The sequence below is a fragment of the Ranitomeya variabilis genome, chromosome 7, assembly GCF_051348905.1.
Source record: "Ranitomeya variabilis isolate aRanVar5 chromosome 7, aRanVar5.hap1, whole genome shotgun sequence".
Classification (NCBI taxonomy): Eukaryota; Metazoa; Chordata; class Amphibia; order Anura; family Dendrobatidae; genus Ranitomeya; species Ranitomeya variabilis.
Window position 1 is genome coordinate 24588345 of NC_135238.1, and position 22641 is coordinate 24610985.

At 44.4% G+C, this 22641-nt stretch overlaps 1 protein-coding gene and 1 long non-coding RNA gene across 2 annotated transcripts in view; one reads left to right on the forward strand and one right to left on the reverse strand.

The window, feature by feature from the left end:
• The window catches only part of LOC143786182 (uncharacterized), a 113552-nt gene that overhangs the window by 11483 nt on the left and 79428 nt on the right, over positions 1 to 22641 (forward strand). The gene's annotated exons all lie outside the window — the stretch shown is intronic.
• Positions 2050 to 9887, reverse strand: LOC143785581 (uncharacterized). The gene is made up of 2 exons (XR_013218021.1): positions 9172 to 9887; positions 2050 to 6331 (listed from the first exon to the last, which is right to left on the reverse strand). It is a non-coding gene; the product is annotated as an uncharacterized LOC143785581 (long non-coding RNA).

Genomic DNA, 22641 nt, shown 5'->3' on the forward strand with positions numbered 1-22641 from the left:
ACCCCTAATCTCAACCCTGTCCACACCCGTAACTCCAACACACCCCTAACACTAATCCCAACCATAACCCTAACCATACCCCTAACCCTGACACACCCCTAATCCCAACCATAAATGTAATCCAAACCCTAACTTTAGCCCTAACTTTAGCCCCAACCCTAACTGTAGCCCTAACCCTAACTTTAGCCCCAACCCTAACTTTAGCCCCAACGCTAACTTGGTGTCACTTGTGGGGGGTTTCAATGTTTAGGCACATCAGGGGCTCTGCAAACGCGACATGGCGTCCTATCTCAATTCCAGTCAATTTTGCATTGAAAACTCAAACGTCACTCCTTCCCTTCCGAGCTCTGCCATGCAACCAAACAGTTGTTTACCCCCACATATTGGGTATCAGCGTACTCAGGACAAATTGTACAACAACTTTTGGGGTTCAATTTCTCCTGTTACCCTTGGTAAAAATAAAACACATTGGAGCTGAAGTAAATTTTTTGTGAAAAAAGTTAAATGTTCATTTTTTTAAACATTCCAAAAATTCCTGTGAAACACCTGAAGGGTTAATAAACTTCTTGAATGTGGTTTTGAGCACCTTGAGGGGTGCAGTTTTTAGAATGGTGTCACACTTGGGCATTTTCTATCATATAGACCCCTCAAAGTTACTTCTAATGTGATGAAGTCCCTAAAAAAAAATGGTGTTGTAAAAATGAGAAATTGCTGGTCAACTATTAATCCTTATAACTCCCTAACAAAATAAATTTTTGGTTCCAAAATTGTGTTGACATGTGGGAAATGTTACTTATTAAATATTTTGTGTGACATATCTCTCTGATACAGGGCATAAAAATTTAAAGTTGGAAAATTGCGAAATTTTCAAAATTCTCGCCAAATTTCTGTTTTTTCACAAATAAACACAGGTAATATCAAAGATTTTTTACCACTATCATGAAGTACAATATGTCACAAGAAAACAATGTTAGAATCATCAGGATGCATTGAAGCGTTCCAGAGTTATAACCTCACAAAGGGACAGTGGTCAGAATTGTAAAAATTGGCCCGGTCATTAACGTGCAAACCACCCTTGGGGGTTAAGGGGTTAATGGATTATCAGCGGGTAGGTGAGGAATATAGTGTTTTATTATTTTTTGTCCTTTACAGTGGGACATAGGCATCACTAGATTTTTGGCAGAAAGGTGAGTACAACTTTGCTTTTTTATATTTATTTTTTGTGAATAAATTTTTATTTCAAAGAAAGGAGTCTGTATCTTTCTTTCAATTAAAATGACTTTTCTCTGTCTGTGTTTTTATTACATTTCACTATGAGGTTACTATTGGGGGTGTTTTATAGATGCCTCTCCATTACTAACAAATGGGCTTGATGTCAGCTGACATTACAAAGCTGACATCAACCCCACAAACATTACCCCACTTGCCACAGCACCAGGGCAAGTGGGAAGAGCCGGGCAAAGTGCCAGAATTGGCGCATCTAATAGGTGAGAATTTTCAGGGGTGGCTGTGGGCTGTTATTTTTAGAGTTTGAAGGGCCATTATACATGGCCCCTTCCGAGTCTAAGAATACTGCACCCCAGCTATTCGCTTTAGTTTGGCTGATTGTCAAAAATAGGGGGAGCCCTATATTCTTGATAATCAGGCATGATAAAGCTGACATCTCGTGGCTGCAGCCTGCAGCTATCGGTTTTGCCTGCGCCAATTAGTTGGACCGCGCATCAATTTTTATTTTATTTACTTATTACACAAGCGCCAGCTGGTGAATACTCTCATCATCATACATTCCCATGGTGCCAGAGCTGACGTCAGTTAGGTGAAGTGAGTTCATTGGCTGTGAACTCCCAGGACCTTTCTGATGGCACCGTTAGCAGACACTGCTCAGGGTCTCCTATGAATGGCAGGCTGTATGGTCGCATCATGCAGCCTACCATCTAGTTATAGTGTTGAGGGAGGATTTAAATTGATCCTTCACGGTTAACCCAGTGATTACCAAATTAATATACAAGGTGTTGCCGGCAACTGAAAATGACCAGACGGAGACGTGTGTCTCTGTATGGGGGATCGAGCTGATCTCTGGCCCCCGTTTATTTTGTATATCAGTTTTCATTGTCACAGAAATTATACTTCAACCAATCAGCATAAGAACACGCTCACAGTTCTTAACCTATAAGAATGCAGGAAAAACTTAACCCATGAGGATACAGGAAAAATGGAAACTACAGATATGGTCATGTCTTTTTGGCACAGTATGTGTTTTTCTAACAGATGCCTCAGTCTTGTATAGTGATACACCCCCGAATCTCTTATCTGGCTCGAGACAGAAGACTCAAGGTCTTTATACCAATTATGAACAATAGCCTAGTTGCATACCAGGCTTGTGAACAACAAGATAAAGTTACTTCATGGCAGCTGTAACCTTTTACCTAATTAAATAACAGAATTTATCTTTAAGCAACAAGAAAATGGAGTCAAAAACACAAAATGGAGAATCTAGCACAAAATGGAGAACCTTTCATAATTTGTTCCTTCACATTCCCCCCTAGATAAATTTTGTTAATCAATATCCAGCATCAGAGATACTATCCCAAGCTCTAAGCTCGAGGGGTACTGGTCTTCACATGACTGGTGCCATGTTACCAGCCATTTTAAATACAGTTTCATTAATATCTACAAGCGAGGGAAAAATCTTATTATTTCACAGTCTAAGATATAGCAGTACAAAAAATATATAAGAAAATATATTTTCACCTTGACAATCCCCCTAAACACTAAGTTTTTCCCTTAAAGAAAGATCCTTCGAGACTGTCCATGTGATGGGAAAAGGGGAGGTGGATTTCTTCATCCAGACACCTCAGAAACTCTCCCCTAGCGAGAGGCCTCCAGGCAGCTGAACCCTTCACTAACCTCACATGGAGTTCTCCCACTGTCCCTAAACTAAATCTCTTAGCATCATCTGAGAATGGGGGGTTCTGTCTACTCTCTTGAGGGGGACATACTTAGGGATCTCCCTTGGATCAGTACCATCGTACTCTGGTGGGTCTACTTCTTGATTGAGGAAGGTGCCAGTCGAGATTGCTTTCACTAACTACCTAGGCCTGCCCAGGTGTACTTATACATCTATCATATTGTCATTATTTGTTTGTAAAATGAGAAAGGTTGGTTCTCAGGGTCAGCCAATTGTTTTTGCATAGCTAGCTAGTCAGAGGGCCTCCAGGGATAATACTCCTGTATCTGTCTTACCCTACCTGATGTGGTTGGTTCCCTGGTGGTGGGGGCGACATGACATGCTGGTCTACAGCTCCTTCCCAAAAGGATTACTGTCAGCCTACTCCCAAAAGTTAATGTCTCCACTATCCACCAACCACAATCCTGTGTCAGCTTCTTATATCACTACATGTGATCTTGTCTGGACAGGACTCAGTGTAATTTTCTTAGGTCGGGTTGCAGCACGGGTCATACAAGTGTTAGGGCCCAAATCCTCAACTATACCCTGGAAGGCATCACAGCTATAATTGACAAATCTTTGTTCACTGTAATATATATATTTGATCCATTCAACATTTTTATTAATCTGCACCTGTGGGATTATAGAAGCAATGCCGGCATAAATCTGGTTCTGGGCTTTAAACTGGTCAGGCACCCCCCTTGGCACTCCAATGGCATCAATATATATACTAGTGGATCTTCTTCATAACTCATGTGGAGCTGATCGAGACTTCTCCTCTTTCTGGTAGGTTCATCAGGTATCTTTGGTGTACATATATTGTGTATGTTTAATTAGCAAATCAGTATCTAGAGAACTGTTCTCTTTGCAGAAACTTGTCTCGAAGATCCCTACTGGTGTACCTGTGGTGTCGTGGGAATTATAGCAGGTGTAATTGTCAGCTAATACGGTTACTCCTCCTGGAACCTTTAGTTTGGGTTTCTCATGAATTAGTAGGACATAATCTGGACAATCAGTGGACTTCAGACCTTTCAAACGATTCATGACACAGGCAGTGGTGTTGTCATCAGGGAAAAGCAATGCATGTGTGTATAGGTGTGTATTCGCAGCAGCACAAGCAATACATCCTACAGAGATATTCTGGACTCTTACATTGTATCTCACCCATTCTAACCATAGGTTTTTCCTTGGGGCTGTTTGTGTTTCTATGGAGAAAACTTCTTGCCAACTGAGACCTGGAATGGGTATCACTTCATTAACTACATTTTGCAAATGCTCACCTGGGCCTAAATTCCCATGGTATCCACTACTAAATACATAATTATAATGCCTTCCCAGTACAAATGTCTGCAGGTCAGCAGATTGGGGGCTTTCGAGATTTAGGAGGAGGGGGTGACAACTTTTACCCCATTTACAGCCCCTAAGTGGTTGCAGAAGGGCTGTTAGATGCATTCTCTCACGAAGACTCCTACCCATCCTATCCTTAGAGAACATGGCTTCACTAGATTTATATCCCCAATCATCTCCCGTATTCCAGGCAGCATCTGCCCAATAATAACAGTTATTGTTGTCATTTCTGGTAACACATATATAAAACTGGATGATCCCCTCTACCACCCGTTCAGTCTCGAGGCACTTGACTACATCACAGAAATCAAATCGCCAGATATTCACCGGGGCTGTCAGGTTTACCCAGAGAATAGTGGGGCCAGCATTCTTATTTACAATAGGGGCCGAAGAGGTAGGGGCAAGGATGGCCCTCAGTTCCAGGATCAAAAACAACAGCAACATTTCCCTTCAGTCACTACTGTGACTAAACACTGGTTCGGTCTCTTTTACAGTGTGAGGCGTGGATCCAGGTGCTCTTTCCTTCAAGTTTTACTGCAGTGGGGGTGACCAGGATCACCGTGTGGAGTCCTTCAAATCTTGTCTGGAGACAATCTCTGCACACAAACTTTTTCACATACACCAGGTCTCCTGGCACAAAGGGATGGTGTCCAGGAACCTTGTCTGGGTCTGGAAAAGAACTGAAGACAGTTAAATGCACTTTGGCAAGGTGTCCATGTAAGGCCTGCACATAGCTAGTCAAGTCCTGGTACTTGAGCTGCAACTGTTGTGGAAAGAAACATTCAAGATTGGGGCTCCTGCCAAACAGAATCTTATACGGTGACAGTCCTGTCTTCCTGTTTGGGGTATATATTACTGGAAACAAAGCTAGAGGAAGGCATTCTGTCCGTGGTTTACCAGTCTCTGTCATTGCCTTCTGGATTTTAAGCTTAAGAGTTCCATTTAGTCTCTCCACTCTTCCACTACTCTGCGGATGGAGTATGCAATGCTTGACTTACCCCCAGTGCTGCCATTACCTCTGACATGATCTCTCCAGTAAAATGGGAACCCTGATCGCTTTCAATGACTTCAGGAACTCCATACCTGCATATGATCTCAGCCATCAGTTTCTTCGCCGTTGTCTTAGCCGTAGCTTTGGCAACTGGGTAGGCTTCTGGCCAACCTGAAAATAAATCAATGCAGACCAACACATACTCATACGTCCCTACCCTGGGTAACTGAATATAATCATTCTGCAGTCTCTGGAATTGGTTAAAGGGCCGGGGAGTGTGTTTGGATGGGGTTTTCACTGTCCTACCCTGATTATGTGTGGCACATATCATGCAGCTCTGTACCTGCCTTTCTGCGCAGGTGGAAAACTCGGGGGCAATCCATTGTTTCTGTAGGGTGTCACACATGGCCGTCTTCGAGTGGTGCACATTCCCGTGCAGAACCTGTGCCATCATTGGGTACAGTACCTGTGGTAGGCAGACCTTTTCACCCCTCCCCCATAATCCAGTGACGGTATCAGAGCAAGCCCCTATCTTTTGCCACCTATTTTTCTATTCCTTACTTGCCTGTTCTTGTAACTGGGCTAAGATGTCTTTCAACACAAGTGGAGATGGTGGGGTGTCTAGGTGATGTACTTGAGAGGCTACAGGAGTGCTTGCTGCTTTCTTGGCAGCCTGGTCTGCCAGTGCGTTACCCTTTTGTCCGTCCATCAGTGCCTTTGGTATGTGCCTTTACCTTTATGATGCCTGCTTGGGTGGGAAGCTGTAGTGCATTCATAAGTTGCTGGACTGCCTCAGCACGTTTAATGGGGTGGCCATTTGCTGTCAGGAAAGCCCTGGCTCTCCAGATAGGCCCATAATCGTGTGCAATGCCAAAAGCATACCTGGAATCAGTGTAGATATTTACAGTCTTACCTTCTGCTAGTTTGCTCTGCTTCTTGTGCAGACATATGAGCTGGCATTGACTCTGCCTTGATTACCTCATGTTCTGAGACCACAGCATATCTGGTACAGTAGCGTCCTTGGTCATCTTGGTGACAGGATCCATCTACAAAAAGCTCAAAATCAGCATTAGAATGGGCACACTAGAGACTAGCCGTTTCCTGAGACATCAATTCTAGACATCATATGGTTTGGAAACCTAATCTTGTTCCTCTGGATCCATTTTAGAAAGAAAAAGAAAAAGAGTGTCCTTTTTCATGTCACCTACTCCTCCCCCCTTTGGATCCATAGGTACTAGGAGAAGAGTAGCGGGGTTTAGGACAGTGCACCTTTTCAAAGTCACATTAGTAGGCATGAGAATAGCACACCGAAGTCGCAGCTGTCTGGTCATGGACATGTGGCTAGATTATACTTGGTTAGGGATACTATATACATCGTGTGGGGTATGGACCATCAGTGGGTAATTTGATTGAGTCCATGAGGGTTTTAACAGCTTCAGCATTCTTCACTGGAGTCCCGGCGGTGGTAATAAACCCTCGATTGGCCCATAGGGCTCCTAAATCATGAGCAATACCAAATGCATACTGTGAGTCCGTGTATATATTAGCCCACCTGTCTTTGGCCAGAACACATGCAGTAGACAGGGCCTGAAGTTCTACTTCTTGTGCTGACAGTGAGGGAGGGAGTGCAGCTCCGTGCACTACAGTATCTTCCGTAGTAACAGCGTATCTGGTGTGGAATCTGCCAAATCATCAGCATATCTTGAACCGTCTTTCAGGGCATTGTAGAAAGGTTGCATTATACGGGATGCGTCCGGTATCCACTGACAACAATAAGTACATAGTCCAAGAAAACGCTGGAGTTCAGTCTCATCTTTTGGTAAAGGAAGGGAGCTGACGGCTATTTTTCTTTCTTTTGTGAGGTGTCTGGCACCCTGAAGGAGACAGTGACCCAAAAATATCACTTGACCAAGGCAGAACCGAAATTTCGAGGCCGAAACCCGACAGTTCAGATCTGCCAGATACTTGAGAAAACTAACAGTGGCAACAATGGTTTCCTGCTCTGTCCGTTCACACAACAAAAGATCATCCACATACTGAAGCAGCATGACATAGGGGTGTTCTAACTGCCAGGGTAAAAGACACTCTCCCATATTTTTTGCAAACTGATTGGGACTTCTTTTTTTTGGGCCCCCTGTGGCATAACTGTCCGCGTCAATTGTTATCCCTGATAAGTGAATGCAAACAGAAACTGGCAATCTGGGTGTAATGGAATGCTGAAGAAGACATTGGCAAGATCGATAACCATGAACCAAGCAGCATCCTGAGATATCTGGGACAAAAGAGTATGTGGATTAGGCACCGGAGTTTCTGGAACAGTAACTGCATTAACTGCCCGTAGACCTTGTACCAGCCGGTACACAGGGGGTTGGTCGGGTGGAGTCTTTTTCTTAATGGGAAACAAGGGCGTGTTCCATGGGGAAACACAGGGTATCAGGACACCATTATCGAGTAACGTTTGTATTTGCCCCTTGAGGCACTGCTCCTGATCATGTTTCAAAGGGTACTGATGGACTTTGGGAAAAGGGGCACCAGGTTTGAGAAACACTTTTACTGGTTCTACAGGCATTATTGGGGGAGAATCTGGGTCTATCAGGACCATCATAACTGTGGGAAGGGCATGTAGGATACAGATCTCATTATATTCATCTGCATAGGGGTTATATAACGTAAGGACCATCTGACCATCATCTTGGAATTGTATTCTGGAGCGGAACTGTGATAATAAATCTGCCCCCAGTATATATTGGTGCTTTGGGATTGAGGGGCACAGAGCTTACAGTCGGGAGAAGAGGCTTGATTTCCTGGGGAGGGACCTTATCATCAAGCAGGGAGACCCCCTGTTCCAGATCATCATTTTTAATTGTTTGTCTTTCTGACACATTATTCATCAGAATTCACTTCCTCTGTTGATCCTCAATTTGCTATATATCAACCACTCAACTTGCTTTTACCAATCACTTACAAATTTCCTTCTAAAACTAGACACTAGATTTCACTTTCAAATTCCAGATTATAATATTTCTTTATACTTAAAAACAATGTTGTCGCTTTAAACAAGACACAGATCTACCAGAGAAAATACAGAGAACACCGTTACAGTATGTGCTCTCTCCATTCCAAGGACACAGAGATAAGAGAGATCACAGCATTCCTCTACACAGAGAAAAGAGACAAGCAATAGCGCAGCTACGCGACCCCTCCCATCGGATATTTCAAAGACAAACACAAACGAAATACAGTAGTTCTTAGACTTAATTAATTTCTACAAAATCTTCATCGCACAATTCACATACCAGAACACCTTAGAAAAACCAATGATTGAGAATATTTTCCCCGTCTTTGGGCAAACAATATCAGATTCATAATACAACTTCAAAGACTTCTTTTCCTTCCACAAAAACGGATTCTCCTTTAGAGCTAAATATCCTTCTTAGTTGTGCATAATACCGACGGCCTTACGGTTTTATTCCACTGGGTCTCTCTCTGTCCCCCGCTGGGACAACCCAAAAACGCGGTACTCAGTGAAAGGTGGAGGGCGTCTTAGACTTAACCCTCCGGACACCCCTGGAAATACATAAATATATGATTCCTGAGTTACGCATCCTACCCAATCTTCGATCACCTCACCGCGCCTGATTCTAACAGTGATCAGGAATTCAGGATATTTTGACTATAAAGAGAATTACATCACTGGTCAATCCGGGGTGTCCGTCCCTTATGAGGTACGGTTCGAGCACTGGGCTTCCAACGGAACTACACCTCTATATGATTCCACCCAAAAATCATCCCACCTCCGGGGACAAACCTCAGATCCTCTTTGCAGCAACAAACACAGGAAAGCCACACCAAACGGTCAGTCTGGACAGTATAACTGCCAACTTACCGTGGTTGTTGTGGGGGATGATCAGTCCCAATTTTCCAGTGCCTGTGTCCGGTCCGAGGGTCCTTTGTCTTGTTGTCCTCCGGGCGGCAGAGGCGTTCCTGCTTGGAGCCCCACGTTAAGCGCCAACTGTTGAGGGAGGATTTAAATTGATCCTTCACGGTTAACCCAGTGATTACCAAATTAATATACAAGGTGTTGCCGGCAACTGAAAATGACCAGACGGAGACGTGTGTCTCTGTATGGGGGATCGAGCTGATCTCTGGCCCCCGTTTATTTTGTATATCAGTTTTCATTGTCACAGAAATTATACTTCAACCAATCAGCATAAGAACACGCTCACAGTTCTTAACCTATAAGAATGCAGGAAAAACTTAACCCATGAGGATACAGGAAAAATGGAAACTACAGATATGGTCATGTCTTTTTGGCACAGTATGTGTTTTTCTAACAGATGCCTCAGTCTTGTATAGTGATACACCCCCGAATCTCTTATCTGGCTCGAGACAGAAGACTCAAGGTCTTTATACCAATTATGAACAATAGCCTAGTTGCATACCAGGCTTGTGAACAACAAGATAAAGTTACTTCATGGCAGCTGTAACCTTTTACCTAATTAAATAACAGAATTTATCTTTAAGCAACAAGAAAATGGAGTCAAAAACACAAAATGGAGAATCTAGCACAAAATGGAGAACCTTTCATAATTTGTTCCTTCACAATAGCAGAGCTAGACCCGTTGTGGAACAAATGGATGGATTATCTTCTCAGCAGACAGTTGATGAATATTGTTTGTTATTATTTTAACTATCTTGCAGGGGACAATGTCTTCACAAATGGACGATGCTGTAAGTATGGTTAGTTAAGACTGATTATATGAGTCTGTGTCATTATTTCAATTAAAGGACTTTATTCCGTGTGTCTTTTTATACTATATGACTATGGGATTATTAATGGGGGCATCTTATAGATGCCTCTCTTTTACTAACCTCTGGGCTTGAGGTCACCTGACAATACAAAGGTGACATCAACCCCCCCCCCCACTTGCCACTGCATCAGGGCAAATGGGAAGAGTGAGGCTAAGTATCAGAATTGGCACATCTTGTAGATGCGCCTTTTCTGAGGCGGCTGAGAGCTGATGTTTTTAGCCTTTGGGGCCAGTATTCATGGCCCCCTTCCTCGACTATTAATATCAGCCCTCAGCTGTTTGCCTAGTCTCTGCTGGTAATTAATTATAGAGGGATCCCCCATTTGAATAACCAGTAAAGGCTAAGTATACAGCTGTGAACTGATAATAGCCTGGGAAGCTCCATGGGTATTACCCCCTTCCCAGGCTATAAACATCTGCCCACAGCTGTCCACCTTCCATCTGCTGGTTTGGAAAATTACGTGGGATCCCACACCATTATTTTCAGAAAAATAATCATTTATTAATTAAATACATGTACAGTAAGCTGCACTAATTATATAAGTGACTGACATCTTTATATCTATTCTATGTGTATATATCTATTCTATTTTGTTGGTTCATGCTGTGATTTTACAGTACGCGGCAGATGAATTGCCGGCTTTTCAAAGGACATCGATGTGCATAAATCGGAGGACACTCACATGGTCCATGTGTCGTGCCATTTTTTTTTTTCTCGCACCCATTGACTTGCTTTGGCGAGACTTGTCCGAGCTACGCAGCAAATTCCAGCATGCTGCAGTTTTTTATCTCACTATGATTTCGGCTAAGAAAAAAATTGCAGATGAGATGTAACCCATTGAATAACATTGGTCAGAGTGCAATCCAATTTTTTATCAGATTGTCCGCCAGATTATCTGTTTATCTCGCAATTTAGTATGAGCCCTAAGAGAGACTCCAAGTAGCTGGAGGGGACGGTTAGGATGGGGGCGATTTTGCCATTGGCGATCAAAGGTGTTTCTCTGGAGGTTTGGCACAATCCTCCAGCAGCAGTAGGTCCGTATAGCCCCACCGAGAGATAGCGCTCAATACTGTACAGCTCCCCACCCCCAAGAGATAGCACTCAGCGCTGCAGTCCTGACACAGGGAGGAAGGAGTCAAATTCAAGGAAGCTTTATTGGCAGAAAAAAATAAACATTAGTTTTACCAAAGCAAGTATACAGTAGGGATAGGGACGACGATGGATGGGGCACAGGATGAGGATAAGGAAGTTCATGGCATATCATAGTTGTCTTTCTCGCAGCGTATGGCATATGCTCACATACTGCGCAGCTAACTCCCCCGCACACTCTTCTACTAGCAGGATATATGTTTTCTCTTCCTCCTTCATGGAGCAGAAATCCAGGAAGAGATCGGAGAGTCTCCTGAAGTGAGTGTCCTTCACTGCTGAGTATTTGGTGCAGTGTAGCAGGAATCACCACAGCCTGCAGTCAGCAGAGGAGACAGGACGCCTCACAGCTCAGCCTGTGGGGTCACATGGGAGGGGCGGGGCTACAGGGAGGGGCGGAGCCAGAGACAGCCAGGAAGAAGGAAAGCATGAACAAGAGACATGAGGTAAATCTCTGAATGTTGAATGATGATGAGGGGAATGTTGAATGATGGGATTGTGCTCTGTCCTGGGATGGGGCCGTGAATAGGGGCCAGAAGGGGAACATTTAATGGAGGAGCCACCTTGGCAGATGAGGGAAAAGTGATGCAGGAAAGGGAACTAATCATTTGAATGATAAAGTATAAATAGATTAATTAAGGGCAACGTGTTAAAAAGAAAGTAGTGAAATAACCACATGTAAAGCGCCATGGAATAAATGGCGCTATAATAATAATCAGTGCAGAAGTGGGATAGAATCCAGGATGAGCCCATGAATAGGGCATAAAATAGAACATTAAGGCTATGTGCACACGTAGGAAGGGTCCTCTGCGGGTTCTCCCACAGCGGATTTGATAAATCTGCAGGGCGAAACCGCTGCGGTTATCCCTGCAGATTTATCGCAGTTTGTCTTGCGGTTCCCGCTGCGGGTTTACTCCTGCACTTGTTTTACTATTGATGATGCATATGCACCATCAATAGTAATGTTAAAAATAATAAAAAAAATGGTTATACTCACCCTCCGACATCCCGATCTCCTCGGCGCTGCACGCGGCGGTCCGGTTCCAAAGATGCTATGCGAGAAGGACCTTCGTGACGTCACGGTCATGTGATCGCGACGTCATCGCAGGTCCTGCTCGCATAGCAACCCTGCGACCGGACAGCCGCGTGCAGCGCTGAGAGGCGGGAGGACTTCAGGGGCCATCAGAAGGTGAGTATATCATTATTTTTTATTTTAATTCTTTTTTTTTTTACACAAATATGGTTCCCAGGGCCTGGAGGAGAGTCTCCTCTCCTCCACCCCGGGTACCATCCGCGCATGATCCGCTTACTTCCCGCATGGTGGGCATAGCCCCATGCGGGAAGTAAGCGGATCAATACATTCCTATGTGTGCAGAATCGCCGCGATTCCGCACAAAGAAGTGACATGCTGCGGATTGTAAACCGCTGCGTTCCCGTGCGTTTTTTCCCGCAGCATGTGCACAGCGTTTTCGGTTTCCCATAGGTTTACATTGAACTGTAAACTCATGGGAAACTGCTGCGGACCCGCAGCTGCAGAAACGCTGCGGATCCGCAGCAAAATCCCCAATGTGTGCACATACCCTTATCGGGAGAGCAATCTGGGGAGATGGTGGTACGGTAGAAAAGTGAAAAAAGCATAAACATTGTGAAATAGTGTGAGAAAGACTCAAAAGAAGATCTTCAGGGGAAGGTGCAGGGAAGTGATCTTGAATAGGAAACGAGTGCGATAAATATTGGCCTGAGATGGGGCTTTATGCAGTGAATGATGATGGAAGAAGTGTAAAACGAATTGATATTTGATTTAGAGAGGAAATCCTTCTCAAACAAAGCGTCATCAAAAAGGAAGTAAATAGTGTAGATAGGGAATTTTTAATTAAAGTATATTAGAAAAAAAGATTAGATTATGACGTGAAAAAGAGTTTTGGATGAAAATAAAATTTCGTTTCGGACCACCCATTTAAACGATGTGCACTGAGCGATCTTTCCCATATTATATAGAGTCCTCGCCTACTCTAACTCCACCCTTCCCCCCTCCTGGGTGGACCCCTTGCTATTTCCACAGTAGGTCTGGCCATTGTATTTCTCTGAACTTACACATCACATTCCAGAGGTGCTGGGATCACTTCAACATAAAAAGCCTTAAAATTCAAGTAACCTGACCCTGGCCTGGAGGTGACATCACAGAATGGGGGCTGGGCAACAAAACACCAGGTCCTAAGAATGTGTGTAAAGGTAGGCTACTTTCACACTGGCATTTTTTGTCCTCCGTCGCAATGCGTCGTTTTGGTCAAAAAACGCATCCTGCAAAAGTGCTTGCAGGATGCGTTTTTTGTCCATAGACTAACATTAACGACGCATTGCGACGAATTGACACACGTCGCAACCGTCGTGCGACAGTTGCGCTGTGTTGTGGCGGACCGTTGGTTGCAAAAAACGTTACATGTAACGTTTTTTGCTGCCGACGGTCTGCTTTTTCCGACCGCGCATGCACGGCCGGAACTCCGCCCCCACCTCCCTGCACTTCCCCGCACCTCACAATGGGGCAGCGGATGAGCTGGAAAAATGCATCCGCTGCCCCCGTTGTGCGGCGTATACAACGCTAGCGTCGGTAACCTCGGCCCGACGCACTGCGACGGGCCGAGCCCGACGCTAGTGTGAAAGTAGCCGTACCGTCACACTGAGCAACTTTCCAACGAGAACGACAGCGATCCGTGACGTTGCAGCGTCCTGGATAGCGATCTCGTTGTGTTTGACACGCAGCAGCGATCAGGATCCTGCTGTGACATCGCTGGTCAGAGCTAGAAGTCCAGAACTTTATTTCGTCGCTGGATCACCCGCTGTCATCGCTGGATCGGTGTGTGTGACACCGATCCAGCGATGTGTTCGCTTGTAACCAGGGTAAACATCGGGTTACTAAGCGCAGGGCCGCGCTTAGTAACCCGATGTTTACCCTGGTTACCATTGTAAATGTAAAAAAAAAAAAACAGTACATACTCACCTTCTGATGTCTGTCCCGTCCCTCGCCGTCAGCTTCCCGCACTGACTGTGAGCGCCGGCCATAAAGTAAAAGCAGAGCACAGCGGTGACGTCACCGCTGTGCTGTGCTTTACGGCCAGCACTGACACAGTCAGTGCGGGAAGCTGACGGCGAGGGACATGACAGACACCGGAATGTAAGTATGTAGTGTTTGGTTTTTTTTACATTTACAATGGTAACCAGGGTAAACATCGGATTACTAAGCGCGGCCCTGCACTTAGTAACCCGATGTTTTCCCTGGTTACCCGGGGACTTCGGCATCGTTTTTCGCTGAAGAGCTGTCTGTGTGACAGCTCTCCAGCGACCACACAACGACTTACCAACGATCACGGCCAGGTCGTATCGCTGGTCGTGATCGTTGGTAAATCGTTTAGTGTAACGGTACCTTAAGACTTTGGTCAGTTCTTAGCTCAATTGAATTGAGGACTTGTCCCGATTTCTGTCTCCCCCGAGCTCTGGATACTTTACACAAAACGTGAGTGTTAGGTTTCTGGTTTATATTTCCTTTTATTTTAAGAAACTTGTTTGCAACTTTTTACTGAATGTCATTTGTTTTCTACTTTTTTTTTTTTTCAGTAAATATATTTATTGAAATTTTAAACAGGAAAAACAGTAAAAAGAATCATTACAATGTCCAGAGCTATACATTACATCTCTGAGAACACAGCACAAGTGTAGTTGAACAAGCACAAGTGTAGTTGAACAAGAACTCTGGCACATAAAGGGTACATGGTTCTCATCTTGAGAATCACCTTGGGACATAGACCTTATATACAAAATACAGAACCTGTAAGAAAAGCAATTGTAGAAATAGGAGAAAGGGTAAAAAAGAGAAAAAGAAAAAAAAAGGGGAAAAGGGGAGTAAGGAGGGAGGGTTAAGAGAGACCCAGCAATGTACACGCCCACGTATTGAGAATTATGAGTATGTACTCAGCCAAGTCAGGAACCTGGTGCTCTCCTTGAAGGATTGCCAGAGGAACCAGGTGCACCCCTGGTCATATGCAGCATCACCATCACCCACCACCATCGACTCCAGACGATGTAAGCTATCCATTTCAGCTATCCATTCCTCCGTGGAGGGGACCTCAGTAGACCTCCAATGCCGGGGAATAACTGCCCTGGCAGCTATTAGGCAAAATCTCAGGATCCCCTTTTTAACGGAAGCTATCGAACTGGGTATCAGGGACAGTAGGGCCATTTGGGGGGAGGGCTCGTGGCGGACCCCAGTCATCAAGTGAAAGGCATTGAAAACTGAGTTCCAGAAGGGTTGCAGGGGACCACCAAACATGAAGCATAGAGCCCGTTGCGGAGCCACATCTCCAGCAGGCGTCCGAGATCTCCGGTTTAATCCTGTGGAGAAAGGTGGGACACCTATACCAGCGTGTCAGTAATTTATAATTCCTCTCCTGCGCCTGACTGGACATCGTCATCTTATGTGCAAGAGTGAAAATTTTCAGACTATCCGCCTCAGAAAAGGTGATCCCCAGGTCTCTCTCCCAAGCCTCCATAAATCCCAGCGTAGTAGGGGGAAGTGAATTCAAGACCAGGCCATAGAGCACCGAAACCACGTGGGAGGGACCCTCGGTAGGGAGCATCAGGGACTCAAATGGCGTCAGCTCCCCCATCGGCACACTGGAAAGAAAGCTCCGCAATTGCAGAAACTCTAGCCAGGACAGCGGTGTCGTAAGATCAGAACCTCGTAACCCCCGCACGCCGGAGAGCCCCGCAAGCTTATCCTTCACCTGACCCAGTCCCACCCTGTCAAGTCGTGACCAACACAGATACGTAGATCTATTCATTGCTGGGGGAAAGGCCGGATTGTCAAAAAGGGGACTCAGTCTGCTCAATCGGGAGGTCAGGCGTAATTTCACATAGGATCTATCCCAAAACCTCAAAACAATCTGTGTGAGTGGAGCAAAACTCGACACAGGTGGGCCTCCAGTCCCCCCCAGCCAAGGCAGCCAGTACAAAGAAGAGGGCGATAAAAGTTTCTCCAGAAGCACCCACTGTTTATGAGCATCACTGAACCTCCAGTCGATAATCCTAGAGAGCAAGACTCCCTTAGTCTTGGGTCTCACTAACACTGAGAATCGAGTCTGCGGCTTCTTAGTTCCCCAAATAAAGCTATTGATGGCTGACTGCAGGCGCCTGAAAAAGCAATCCGGAACCTGCACTGGAGCAGTCTGAAAGAGATAGAGGAATCGGGGTAAAATATCCATTTTGACCACTCCCACCCTGTTATCTACTTTTTGTATGTATTGAGCATTGAAACTGTTCTCATTATATTAGACTCCATGTAGCAAGTTCTGCCTTTTGTTCTGAATCCATGCGCTAAGCCTTGTCATGTGGAGAAGTTATGGGGTCTCTGAAGGCTTCTGAAGATGGCTGGTTCCTTAACCAAACCTAAGTGGCAAAGACCCCAACGCGAGAAGCCTGACTAAGACCATACATAAATGCAAAAGTGGATAACTTTATTGAAAAAATGATAAAAACCTATATAAATGCTATACAAGGAAGACATACAAGGTAAAGAACCAGACAAAAGGAAAAATGAGCATTGCAGATAGATGCCCCAAGGGAGGCACAATGTAGATGGGCATGTATGAAGGAAGTATAGATAAATAAAAAGAAGGCGCAATAGTCAGAGGTGAATGATACCAGTAATAATGATAAGGGGACTCCAATGTGTGGCCAACCCGACATGTATAATATACCAGGCTACATGTCCATGTGACCTTATGTGTGTAGGACTAACTAATTACCTCGGAGTCCAGAAAATGCATCTAGGAGCATGTATAGATCTTTAGAGCGGTTGTCCACTACTAGGATAACCCCTTCTTGATGTAAATGTTCAGCTCCGATAAAATAATAAGCCCATACTCCCCTCCTGTGCCAGTGTCTTTCTAGCGGTGTCAGCACTCACGGTTCCAGGGCTGTGAATGACACGTGACGCCCGGCGTCCAATCAGCACTGGCGTCACTGTTCCCGCCTTCGGACAAACTAAACATGAAAAGGAAGTCTGGGCTGCAGCTGATCCCTGACTTCCTCTTCATGTTCAGTTTGTCCGAAGGTGGAGACAGTGACAACATTTTTTTTTTTCAACAATTGAAAAAAATGTAAAGTATTAACGTTTTTAAAAAAACGTTTAGTTGGTGCTGCTCGCTGTATCGTAAGCTGGGGTTAAATACATGGAGTGTATCACATGCGCGCTTAGGCTGTGTGCACACGTTGCGGTTTTTTTGCTTTTTTTTCACTATAAAAATACGATAAAAACGCATACATATGCATTCTATCATTTAGAATGCATTCTGCAATTTTTGCGCACACGATGCGTTTTTTTCCGCAAAAAAAAGCATTGCGGTAAAAAAACGCAGCATGTTCATTAATTTTGCGTTTTTTTCGCGTTTTTCCTGCTATATAATGCATTGGGAAAGCTCCAGAAAAAAACGCGAAAAGACACGCTAAAAAAACGAAAAAAATGCATGTGGTTTTCTTGCAGAAAATGTCCGGTTTTCTTCAGGAATTTTCTGCAAGAAATTCTTACAAGTGCATATACCCTTAGAGCAGGGGTCCCCAACCTGTAGCTCGGGAGCCACATGTGGCTCGCGGTCCTATTAATTGTGGCTCGCGGCTGTCTGTCAGCTTGGAGCATTAGCTCCAGTTCTAGCAAACAGGTATGAAGAGCACATCTGAAAATGATGAATTTTGTGAGCAGCCCTGCACAGAAGAGCAGATCTGGATGCACATATACTGGTGTTAGGGGTTTTGAGATGAATTAAGTATGGTACGCTAGAGACAAGATGACACCACACGTGTCAGAGGAGGTGTTTGAAGCTGGATGTGACTGTGACTTGGGAGTGCTTGATAGAATACTGAATGTGTGGTATTGTAGGAACCCCTGGATCTTTGTATACTGCTTTGGAGTGATTGATTTTTGTGGAAAAGCTTTGGTTACCATTATGTGTATAATGGGGGCTTTGGTTGCCACTATTGTGAGGGGGGGGGGCGGGAGCTGAATGTGGCTCGCGACCCTCTCTCAAGGCTGAATGTACCTAGGGGTTGCCATATGTGAGTCATGCTCAGACACTTACATACCCCCAAATGAAAATGACAGCCCCAAGTAAAATTTAATAAACAAAAATCTAATAAAGTGGTACTTTTAAGTTTGTATTAAAAATAATTGATTATATAATCAATAATTATTAATGCAAAATTAAAAACCGCGGCACCTTCCCTTTAAATTAAGTTATATATTGGGTGCTTTTCTCTGCTGTTTGTGATTCCTGTTACCACTATATATATGTTGGATGTCTAGCATTACTATCTTCATTTATGCCTATTGATAATAGCTGGCACTACTACATACTGTATATTATTATTAACGGCCTTCAGCTAAGTCTCGAGCCTTGGCGACTTGATGGATGAACGCTCTGTAGAAAGATTGATCTTGTAGATGCCTAGATAGGTCCACCAGGGTCTTCTCCGCTGTTATCTTGACAGTATGAAACTATCGAGTTGCTGGTCTTCTTCGCCTTGATCCTTCTATTCTTCCCGCCATAATGTCCTTCTCAAGTGATTACTCTCTTCGTATGATGTGTCCAAACTTTGTATACTGTATATACTTGTACCTTATTATTATGGTATCATTTACCTTTGACGTTTGCCTGTTCTTTTTATTTATAATTCATCTCCTCCTCATTCCTTCATACATGCCCATCTGCATTGTGCCATTCCTTGGGGCATCTAAGTGCCCTGCTCATTTTTCATTTTCTCTTGGTTCTTAACCTTGTATGGCATTTCTTGCTATATTTCATCAAATACATGTCATCATTTATAGGGCTGATATCGTTTCGCCACTTTTCTTTTACAGAACCAGAGCCTTGTTTGAGTCTTAACTTCCAGGAGACATTTATAGTGTAATGATATAATTCCTTTCATACCCCCTCCAGTCACCACCATATCACCACCATTTGCTATTGGGTTCAATGAGTGGGATCTAGACTGCACCAAACCTTCATGTCATAATTGTAAATATTAAAAAAAATGCTGCTATTCGGCAGGCCAGATTCCTGTTTAAGTATTTCAAAAGACTTAATACAGTATGACCTTCTGCATAAAGCGGAGAGATTCTATTCTCCTCAACGTTTTCTCATAATTCAAATCCATTTAGCTTAGCTATCTAGTTTCACATGTGCGGTTGAATCCGCAGCGTATCTTCCGCAACCTCAAACGTACGGTAAACCGCATGCAAACGCAGCGGTTTTTAGACGCATCAGCTTACGCATGAGGTCAAAAAAACGCAGCGTTTGCATGCTTTTTCATGCGTTTGCATTTTTTTGTGGGCATGGTGGAAAATTTTACAGGAGAAAAATCTAGATAAACAGACACCGCCAATAGGACAACAGTGGGCGTGTGTTATAGACCCTTGGACAGCTGAAATCTTCAGATTTTGCTCCTGTATCCTGTGTCACGATGGATCTTCACATGGAAAGCTTTGATTTCAACCTGGATTTAGGTATAAAGCTGTTTATTGCCTATGCGTTTACTTGTGAGCAACAAAGAAATAGAGATAGACGTTATTGGAGACGCCTCATTATTGAAGTCCGGGAGAGCCATGGAGCCTACCACACCCTATACAGCGAGCTCAATGCTAACCCAGAGAAATTTCCGGAATATACCAGGATGTCTCGAGACCTTTGGGGATTTGCTTGGTCTTGTCCAAGGAGCCATCCGGAGACAGGACACCCAGCTCCGTAGAGAGATTCCTGCAGAGGAACGTCTCCTGGTCACATTAAGGTACGTAATAATTCTAAACAGACGCCTGTCATAATTATTATTGTTCTGCCTTGTATTAATTTTTTTCTCCTTTATCAGTTTAGCTTCTTAATTTTTTTCTTTCTCTGTTTGGCAGATTCTTGGCTACTGGAAAGACCCTATCATCGCTCCATTTTCAGTACCAGCTAGGAATTTCCACCCTGTCTGGAATTGCTGCGGACTTTGTAGAACATTCTCCGGGATGAATTTATCCCCCTACACACCGCGGAAATTGAGACAAATTCTGACGAGTGTGTAATTTCCCCAACTATTTGGGAGCAGTGGATGGAAAGCACATACGGATTACCAAACCCGCCAGATATGGATCGGAGTACTTTAACTAGAAGAAATATTTTTCTGTAGTGCTCATGGCAATAGCAGATGCGGACTGTCGCTTTATCGCCATGGACATTGGAGCTTTTGGCCCTGGCAATGACCCCCAGACTTTTAAGAACTCGGATATGGGCCGAAGTTTGTATGGAAAAAATTTTAATTTACCCCTGCCATGCCCTCTGCCCAACACTCAAGGCCCACCAATGCCATTTGTTATGGTTGGGGATGAGGCCTTTCAGATGTGTGAAAACCTACTAAAGCCATATTCCAGTCGGGACTTGAACCACACTAAAAGGATTTTTAACTACAGACTGACCAGGGCCCAAAGAACTGTTGAGTGTACTTTGGAATTCTTGTCTCAAAATGGCGCATTCTTAGGACAGCCATTAATCTAAAAATGGAGACAGTCAATGAGGTTGTCAAAGCCTGTGTGGTTCTCCACAATTACATAATGGCTAAGAAGTGACCCAACATTGAACTGGATGAACCAGTTGCAAACCCATTGCCAGATTACCGGCATCACCCTCTGCGGTCAACATTTGAAGTTGCCCACACGAGGACCAATTTGCTGCCTACTTTGTTTCTGACATCGGACGTGTGGCATGGCAAGATGATTTTGTGTAAAATGTTCTGTTGGGTTTGGGTCTGTACCAGTCATGTTTAAAATGTTCCTGTTTGTTGTTAATAAACAACGTGTTTTGATACCTGTAATGAGTCTCCTATGTCTTTCCTCTCAAAACCACTTTTGATGTCAGTGGTATGGTAGTTGACATCATTACATCCTGCGTCTCTTCTGCAGTATCTATTGGACGCAGACTGAAGAGACAATGGAGGTTGTTACGGCACCCCCCCCCCCCCCCAGCACCCAGAATATGTTGTGCAGTCATATGTATGGATAATAGGTTCCATGTGAAATGCATCAGTCCACAGGCTGCGCCCCTGGGCAGAGGGAACAAGATATTCTCCTTCTGACCTCCCCCACCTTTGTAATTCCCACAGTAAATATCGGCAGGCTCCGGCCACCTGCGGCTATTGTAATGTATGTCTGGCCTGCCGCTTTTCAATTGGCCTGCCCTCTGTATCTGTGTGATATACTCTGTGTCCTGTGAGTAAAGTGTTGTCACACTGGAAATACGTGGATAAGCAGTGATCTTTTATATGCGTCCATGTAACCAATGAATTCCAGCCAGCGTCCTTTATTCAGACTCCAGCCAAAGCAGAATGGACCTCCTGAACCACGGGGTGGTACTGAAAGAGGTACCCCAGCACAGTAGACCCCGTTACAGAGGTATAATACAAAGCAGATATATACTCACCAGGTCATGTGTCAGAAATAGTGAGTTCATGATGCTCAAAACCCAGCATCATAAATTCACTATTTCTGACACCTGTCCAGGTGAGTATAGATATGCCTTGTATGACCTTCATCGTCTCTTCAGTCTGTGTGAAATAGATTACGCAGACTGAAGAGACAGTGGAGGTAATACAAGGCATATCTATACTCACCATGCCATTTTTCAGAAATAATGAGTTCAGGATGCTGGGTTTTGTGCATCCTGAATTCACTATTTCTGGCAGCTGGTCAGGTGACTATAGATATGCCTTGTATTACCTCCATTGTCTCTTCAGTCTGCGTCACATAGATTAAGCAGACTGAAGAGATTCTAGAGAAAACACAAGTCATATTAGTTTTTGACAACTCATAGCTCCATACCAAACACAAGAAGCAAAGCTGCAGTGTTCTACTTGTCTCACTCCTGGAGCTATGAGGTGGCAAAAACACAAAGTGTACGGCGCTGTGTGGGTTGCCGGCGGCGAAATACACAAAGAACCAAACAGTATTTCTGGCAAAAAAAAATTAAACTTATTTACACAAAAAATTAACTGCGGTAGACTTGGGGTAGAGTGACGGAACTGGGGGATGTTGAGCTGTGACGCCTGGCTGGGTAAAGACGACGCAGGGGTTGCAGGAGAAGGGGCGATTTAACTAGTGGGGTCAGGGATGGTACTGGAGGCATGGGATGGGAGAGACACACTGGAAGGGCGAGACAAACCTGACATTACAGACACATTGGGAGGTGAGGGGGGAGGGAGTGCGAGGGTCCGCGTTTTTTTTTCCTTTGTTGGGATCTGCGGTGGTGTCTGGGGAGCGTCGGTGTGGTGCCAGGGTCCGGGTGCTGCTGCTGGGACCTGGTGATGGTGGCCGTCCTGTCAA